Source organism: Myodes glareolus, chromosome 18 (genome assembly GCF_982192425.1).
Source record: "Myodes glareolus chromosome 18, mMyoGla1.1, whole genome shotgun sequence".
Classification (NCBI taxonomy): Eukaryota; Metazoa; Chordata; class Mammalia; order Rodentia; family Cricetidae; genus Myodes; species Myodes glareolus.
The window spans coordinates 41,313,025-41,321,601 of NC_142043.1; the positions used below are offsets into that span (position 1 = coordinate 41,313,025).

Consider the following 8,577-nt stretch of genomic DNA (forward strand, 5'->3'; position numbering starts at 1 on the left):
GTCATGCGTATTCCACAGATCGTTACTGGATCTTTACAAGGTCTTGCGAGGAATGACTTCCCACCCCAGAAGAGGGTAACATATCTTCATTGTTTACGAAAATGACAACTCCTAATGGACCATATTAGCTTTAACACAAACTATTAAATCCCCTTCATTAAGGCTGTCTGTGTTCTGCCCCGGCATCTCCCAAGCCCGGGGAAGTAGGTGCAAAGTCTTAACGAAAGCCGGGCACACACTGAGGCGATTAGAGATCACGCTTTATTAGATAAGACTCAGGAGGATGTTTTTCTTGGGCCGCTCACAAACATTTTGAAAGAGTCTTGTTCCAGGTTTGGGGTCCGATGTTTCTTCCTCCCAAACTATGAGCAGCTGTAGCTCATGACCTACTTCTGTTGGGCCCTGTAATGGTTTCCTTCCTCTGGCGGCAGCAAGAGCCCTCCTCCTGCCCTGTGAAGAAAAAAAGGGGGACAAATATTTTAATCCAAGCAAAATGCTGAAGCAGGTTTTGTTGGTTTCAGGGAAGAAACTCAATACAGCTCCAGCGTAGAGTGTAGGCCTCAAATTGGAACCATCTGGGCTGCAGAAGGGCTGCCGAGACCTTAGGGGAAGGCCGAGGCAGCCCTGCCTAGGGCTGCCGCTCATACACCTGCAGAATCGACCAGACGCTTGGCAAGTGATTGGACTCACCCAGGACCTTGGTAAGGAAGCCTGAATGCATCTACAGCTGGGAACATCATGCTAGGAAGGGTCACTCCAGCCCAGCCAGGGACCCACCTTTCAGTAGAAAGGAAGGCCAGTGTGAGCGTTCCAGGACACAGATGTCACCATCAGCCAGGAATACTTTTAACTTCGTTTCTCCCTAGCAGTCAGCCACAAAAGTCCTCAAGAAAGCATACATCAGTAGGTGTGTGTGTGTGTGTTTATTAATATTATTGTTATCTTTAAAACTAAAGGGAGGAAAATGCATTAAAAAAAAGCAATGTGTGGATGACTGGTATCCTTCACCACATCACAATTATGTTTCTGTGTGTATGTATGTGTCTTTTCTTTTCAAGGGTGCTGTGGTAAACCAAGAGTCCCTCTCTGGAAGGACATCTCAAGCAAAATGTTTCTAAATGAGACACTTTCCTTTAAAAAAAAAAAGAAAAAAAAGAAAGAATATGCAAAGATGCTAAGATTCCAGAGCTATGCTATGGAAAAACTATGGGAAAAAAAAAGCCACCTTACTGTTATGCTGTCTATTAGGACTGTCAACATACTTTTCAGTCTTGCATTGGAAATCTGGAAGGGCTGAGGGATAAGAACAGGGGCCATTTTTAGATAAGAGAGCCCAGGACCTTTGCTCAATCAAGGGTCAGGAATCTGATTCTTTAATTTGTAAAGCCGGTTCTGAATATAGGCTTTTGAAAGGAAATGAGATAGAGAGCCGGCTGAAACTGGGCTCCTGGCCGTCGCTGACCCTTTCAAACACACGAATCTTCCAAATACTGGTTGGGGGGGGGGGGAGATACTGTTTTCAAGTTGGGCTTTAAGTTACTTACTATGGTGAGGAGTCCAATAAGACCAGTGTGGCCAGCACAGAACCCTAAATGTCAAGAACAACTGGACACTGGAGGACAGGAGCCCACAGCCATAGCCCTGAGGCAGCTGACACTATAGGATAAAGCGTCATTGGAGGACAGTGTTTAGCGGCCTAAAGGTGTACATTTTCCTGGTTTCTTGTCATTTTTTTTTTCAGTGCTGGAGGCTTGACGCCCACGCCCCCTTTGCATTATAGGCAAGTGCTCTACCTAGATTCAGCTCTTAGCTAATCTTTTAAAAGAAGCCATTAGACCTCATGGCTTTGTTCATGGTAAGTACATTTATTGGATTATTATAATGAGATGTATTAACTGTTGGAAATTACACACAGTCAAGATGTAAATAATACATATGAGGCACAAAATTACATATTTTTAGAGGAAAGAATTGTCAGCAAGAATGCTTTTTTTTTTTTTTAATTCCAGGAGGGAAAACAAACACTGAAAAGCAGTGTCTGGCTAGCGAGGCTCACAGAACATCTTGCGTGTTTTAAAGCGTTCTAAGGTGTGTATAGTGTAGCTCCTCGAGGCATGTGGTGAGGGGTGGCATAGATGGGCTGTTTTATCTGGGGGGGGGTTACATGCAGACTTCATCACCAATCAGCTGAGAGGAGTGTGTATTGCTTGCTCGATCTCTCTCTCTCTGCTTCTCCCTCTCTATCCCCCATGTTCCAAATTTATAAGCAAAAATCTAAAATCTAACCAAATCTTTGTTCTCTTTCCTCTCGAGGCTGCTTCACACCCCGGCCCACGCACCCAGCTGCACCCAGAGAGCTCTGCTTTCAATCCTCTACACCCAACATTCTCCACCACCAGGCAGCTTCAGGACCCAATGGACCTCGGCTTGTCCTGTGAAGCATCCCTGGGAGTGACAGGCCAGGGGAAGACCAAAGGGCAAGCCCACCTGGGGGTGGAACCAGACCGCTTGTCCCTGCCACCAGAGGCTACTATTTCATGACCTTGAAAACAGGTTTGGGTTCCCTGGGAGCCACCAGGGTTTGCTTCGTTCACACAGCTCTGTTAGTTCCCATTCATACTGTGTCTGGGACAAGCTAGCCCACCAGCTCCAGTGGAAGGTGAACTTCTGTAAGTATATATGGCTACACTCAGGGCATCAAGAAACACTGTGACATGCCTTCATTTTTAAAGACAAGATTAGCTCTAGTCCACTTAGCCAACCCCCTTTCCAATAAGGAGTGATTTTAACACTCACAAAACAAAAAAGTCAACTTTCCAATGACTTTTTTTTTTTGAAGAAAATAAAACACTGTTCTCAACAAGGGGGAACCGATCAATAGAGAATATAAACATATATATATATATATTTATATATAATATAAGTATATATTATATATATTACACTCACACACAGAGAGAGAAAAGCCCACCCTGTTGTCAGTAAAATAAACAGTTGGGAGTGGATAATTTCAGATTGATTTATGAACTGGGAAAGTATTTCTGATTTCTTTAAAAAGGAAAAAAAAAAAACCACTGTTTTGGCCAACATGGTCAGGAGGTGATGGAGACTGGCTTCCTAGCCCTCTGCTTGCCAACTCTTCCCTGCCTCGAAACTTACAGAAATGCATGATTAAAAAACTAGAATAAAAATCTCCAGTTGCCTTCAGCAAACCACAGCACAGGATGGCGGAGTGGAGCCAGCTTGCAGTGTAAGTACAGTTACTTGGCGCCTGCTAAAAGTACTGCCCCCTTCCTGTTTAATAATTAATTCAGCTTTAAAGCCCCAAGGATCTGGACTCAGCACCCAATTCACAAAGCAGTACAGAAACAAAATGCTTCCAGAACTGGAGGGGGGATAGAGGAAGGGAAAAAAAATCTAACAATTTCAAGAGACATCACCACATGGGGCCACCAAGCTGGGGAGGTGGGGGCTGAGGGTGGAGGTGGCAAGAACTGGGGTGGAGAAACATTTTTAAAAACACACAAAAGTGAGGTTATTCACGGCCACTGGCACAGGGAGTGGGAGTGATACAGTGAGCTGGAAGCCATCCATTCATTCGCAAAGCAGGCCTGGTGCCCTCAGGCTCCTGGGGACCCAAAGGGTAATGGGCTAGGTCTCCAGGAAAGGAGATACCCAGCCTCACTCCTCATTAGTGGCCTCTGCTCATTGGACAGAGCATTGTGCTGGAAAAGGCATCAAAGGTAGATCGCAGTCTCTCGCTGGCCTCCTCTTCCACACTACACCTGCCCTTAGATCCCCATTTCTCCCTCCAGGGAGAGAAGCCTTGAGAGGAAGCGGGAAGACACACACACACATACACACACACACACACACACACACACACACACACACACACACAGCCTTGAGGGGAAGCAGGCAGACACACACACACACACACACACACACACACACACACAGGGGAAGCAGGAAGACACATACGTACACACATACGAAGAGAGAACGGCTTGCGTTGCACTGTGCATTACAGAGAAAGCCAGGCACGTTCCGGGAAGTAACTACCCAACAACAGAAGTTAGCATCCACCAGCACAGTGGGTTACCGCACCAAGAAGTCAGACAGTCAGTGGGGGCCTTGCATTATGCTTTGTGATTCTTATAAATCATTGGCTTTCTCTCAACGGCAGATAAAGTAATATACTGTGAACGCCAAAACCAGGTAGAGAAGCTCATCAAATCTCATACCACACACAAGATACAAGGAAATATATTTCCCGAAGAGCCCCACGAAGACCTACCTCCAAACACACAATCCAGGACCCAGTCCCACAGACCTCTTGCCTTATTCCAGGAAATCTAAATATCGCCAGCCATTGCCCAGAGATGGTTCACAGGAACAAACTAATTAAATGAAACGAAGGCCTGGGTGACCAACGAACAGAGAAAAGCTATTTAAACACCAAATTGTATTTACTTTCTGTTTGTTATTCTTATAAAGAAGAAAAGCCATAGAGAGCTCACACGCATCCTTCACGACCAGAGCCAAGGATTCTGAAGAAAGACTTTGATAGAACGAGACAGTTGTGAGCAGCTAGACCCGAGCTATGCGGCTCTACCTAACCCTTAAAATGGATGCTTTTGGGGGTCCTCTATGATTGTCAAAACTATATGAATTTTCTTTGTGTTTTGCTTTATATGTTAATTAGTGGTAAAATAACCACAGGTTATATGCCCTCTTTAGCCATCCTACCTGACGTCAGACTGCTTTTGATGTCACGGAAATATAGTCACTCTCTTTTTTTTTTTTTTTTTAAAATAACATTTTTTTTTATTCCTCCTAAATGGCCCTTTAAAATTCTGCCAAACTGGCCAGGCGGTAGTGGTGTACACCCTTAATCCCAGAACTCTGGAGGCAGAGGCAGGCAGATCTCTGTGAGTGCGAAGCCAGCTTCCTCTACAAAAGCTAGTTCCAGGGTAGGCTCCAAAGCTACAGAGAAACCCTGTCTCAAAAAATAAATAAATATTAAAAAAAAAACCTCTGCCAAGCCAAATTGAGGTTTAAAATCCATTTTCAGTATTATACAATTTCTCTATTTTTGAATCAGTGGCTGTGTGCTATTTTTGTCTTTTTAATCTCAAGCTAATGAGTTGAGCTTTCTCCCCCTCTTCCTCCTCCTCCTCGTCCTCGTCCTCCTCTTCCTCCTCCTCCTTTCTTTCTCCTTGACCTTCCTCTGCCTCTCACAGTGGGTTTGGTTACTGAGGAACTTGGCCGCACAGAAGTTACTCAGCTTCCAAAGACCACGGGTTTCTCACCCATGAGAAGCAGATAGTTTTTCTTGGCATCGTGTCCACTGTGCAATAAGTTCAAGTTGAGAGCAGTGGAGGATTGCCCTTCCTTGGCTAGCCATGACTCTCTCAAAGAATTACTTTGGAGCAGGTAATACTTTAACCTACCGGAGAAGTCACGAACACTTCTCCTCTTCCTTTCGCTTTAAGATCTGTGCGCTTTTAAGAGTAGCAACAGAATTCCTATATAAACCACATCCTGTAGTCCCCATCACACAGTGATGCGTTGTGAAGGAAGCCCAGTCGCAAATCCTCTTCAGAGTAGCAGATTCCTTTGTGACTAGAAAACTTACCTATCAGGTTATCTTAGAGAGAGACAGAGATAGCAACAAGACAGACAGACAGAGGCATAGAGAAAGAGACAGAGAGTTCAGATATTTCTATGAGGCCATGTGCTATGTGGCAAGGGCAATGGGCATTGAACCCTGTCAGCTCCAGGCGGATCCTGTACACAGGAAAGGCCGGCAAGCCACATGCTCTGCTCCAGACCTCAGACGTCAGAGTCCGTGGGTCTGGGTATGGAAGAAGGACTGACTTTCTGATTTTGTCCACGTACATCTGCTATGTGCAGCACATGGGGCCATTTTAGGGAGCCCATTCTAAATCGCCCAGGATACAATAAGCGCTGAGACGGACATGAATCAATCGGGCTAGGAGCGCATGCGCTGTGGGCAGCTCGGTGAATGGTGGATGCATCACCAACCAGGCTAGGGCTCAGGCATAGACCTCTCCCTGAAGGCTGACTGTTCTCTGCTCACTTCTGGCCACATGGTCCATTTGGTACAGTTTAGAGAGAACTGAAAATATTAGAATTGAAAATCTTGAAAAGTAGGCGTCCACTTATATACATGTGCTCTGAAACAGAAACGCTGTGACTCCATAGTTAACAAAGGGAGCCAGCGCCACGTTTCATTCCACAGTATCTGGTTTATTTGCTTGAACAAGTGTACTCTGTTTAAATTCCACCCATCCAAGACAGCACTATGGACAAGGAACTCCACCTCGTTCCTGCCTTTTGAAACCCCCTCCCTGTTAGTTTTCCAGGGATGGGGTGTGGATGCAGGAGTCTGGAGGAGCAGAGTCTTTACCCCAATTTCTCTCGTAAATGTGCTTATTTCAGCCAGGATGTCTCCTGATAGGTAGGGTTTGTGGCATTCCCTTGCGTCAGCCACAAACAGTATTTCACTTAAGAGCCTGCAACAGGTATTACGACACAACTCATATTACCAAGATGGACATTTTGCCTCTGGATTAATTTTCTAGAACAGCCACCATAGTCCTATGAATGCAGAGAGGGAATGGCATGAGATCAGGGTGTTCTCAGGGCCACTTTCTCCTGAGATCTTGCCTTGGTCTTCGTATGCTGTCTTCCCCTACAACTTCCCAGGGCCTTTCCGTGAATGGTGTTGTCTTGATCTTCGTTTCTTCCGTGGAAACCTGTCATACTGGATTGTGGTCCCGCCCCAGTGACCCAGGCTAAAGATCTCTTTCAAGAATCTTCCTCAATTGCAGTCACATTTGTGACGTACTCACGATTAAAAATTCAACATAGGGACTTTGGATGAGCACAATTAAGACCACAAAGGCCTCCACATCAGGAGAAACATGGCTTGCATTAGTATTTAGAAATAATAGTTGCTCAGATCTGTACAGCCGGGTATATAAACGAAAGATTGGAAAGTAGACACCATCTAGACCCTTTCTCCCATCTTCCCTAGGGCCAGTCATGATATTCTCGGACAGCTCCATCCCTCTTGTCCTCCCCCTGCTGGAAATCAGACTCTTCTAGGCTACAGCTAAGCTTACAAATGGAAGTTTTATCCTAATATACTTGTGGGTTTCACTTGGGGGAAGTGTTGATGACAGCAGCAGTCTGCTTAAATAGGAGTTCATCCAAGCCAGCAAGGAAACTGACGAACTACCTTAGTTCCCTGATGACTGGATCCAGCACTGAACTCTGTGACTTACCTCTCAAATAAGAGAAATTGGCTATTTCATACTCAGGCTCCAAAAGAGCTGATGGATGTGCCGTCTCCCTTAGGGAACCTCTCTTCGATGCTTTGGGAGTGGTAGCCTGGAAGTCTTGTCGTGTTGGTGTGCCACCCCTGCAATTATAAAATAGGGAAATGGATTAATTATTCTACTTCCTTCTTAAGGTTTTAAAGATTTTTATTTTAAGGCAATAATAAGTTTGCACTCATGTACCTTTCTTGTGTGTCTGTGTTAAGTTCTTGTGGACTCTCATTTGGGGATTTTAATAAACGTGTCAGCTCAAAGACCATCTTGAACGGCGTATAATTTCATCAGATATTGGTCACCACATTGCTTGAGCATGAAGCTTTTAAAGAAAATTAAAGTGAAAAAAAAATAAGATCTGGTATTGGTTATTAACTCTGCCTCAGGGTGACTTCTCTTCAGGGGCGATTAAATATCAGCTCTGGGCTGTTAAGTTTAGTGGCTTTACTTGTAGGTGGCGCATTTCTACTTCAAGGACAACCTCAACTCACTTGACTGCGATGCTCAATGGTGGTGCTGAGGCGGCCTCTGCAAAGCCAGTTTGGTTTAAAATGGGAGATGGGACCATATCTCTGCGCTCTGACCTTTGTTCCTTAAGAAACAACTTTTACATTACCAGGTAAATGCCCTTTCCGTGGAATTTCCATGGAACGCTGGGGACATCCTGTGGTCAGTATGGCTAAAGGCAGCCGTTCTTAGCAAGGCTCTTGGGGAATAAAGAAGCTTCAACCTGAAAAATCCCAACTTGCTTTGCAAGACCAAAATACGAGAAAGAGAAAAAGAAATCATGAGAGAAAGGAAGGATGGAAGGGAAAAGAAAAAAAAATACCACTTTGTTGTTTCGACAACAGAAACATCTCTTCTGTGAGCAAAGCAATTACTTTCAGTGGATGTGAGCAGAACAATACCTGGTAAGAACTGTGTTTGTTTAACACAGATCAAATACCGCTTTCTGGGCACCCAGGAGGAGGGCGGTGTTGTTGGGCGTTGCTCCTCAGCCCTACCTACTTCTTACCATCTGTTGTTGCAGGGGAGCTGTATTTTGGATCAACTTCTAGTCTTCACTGGAACCAGGCTTCTATGAAAGAGCACCCAGCATGGCTTAACGGGAAAACAGTGGGTATTTTGGCAGTTTTACACCACAGATAGTGCCCCAGTGGCACGGAATTGAAGCCATTAAGTTGTAAATGTGATATTGCACTTGACGGTTTCCCTT

The 8,577-nt window shown here is 44.9% G+C and overlaps 1 long non-coding RNA gene across 1 annotated transcript; it reads right to left on the reverse strand.

Annotated features, from left to right (window-relative positions):
- Nucleotides 1-282: 282 nt before the first annotated feature.
- On the reverse strand, nt 283-7,869 carry LOC146890779 (uncharacterized). The gene is made up of 3 exons (XR_014998457.2): nt 7,551-7,869; nt 7,314-7,450; nt 283-450 (listed from the first exon to the last, which is right to left on the reverse strand). It is a non-coding gene; the product is annotated as an uncharacterized LOC146890779 (long non-coding RNA).
- Between the last annotated feature and the right edge of the window lie 708 nt (nt 7,870-8,577).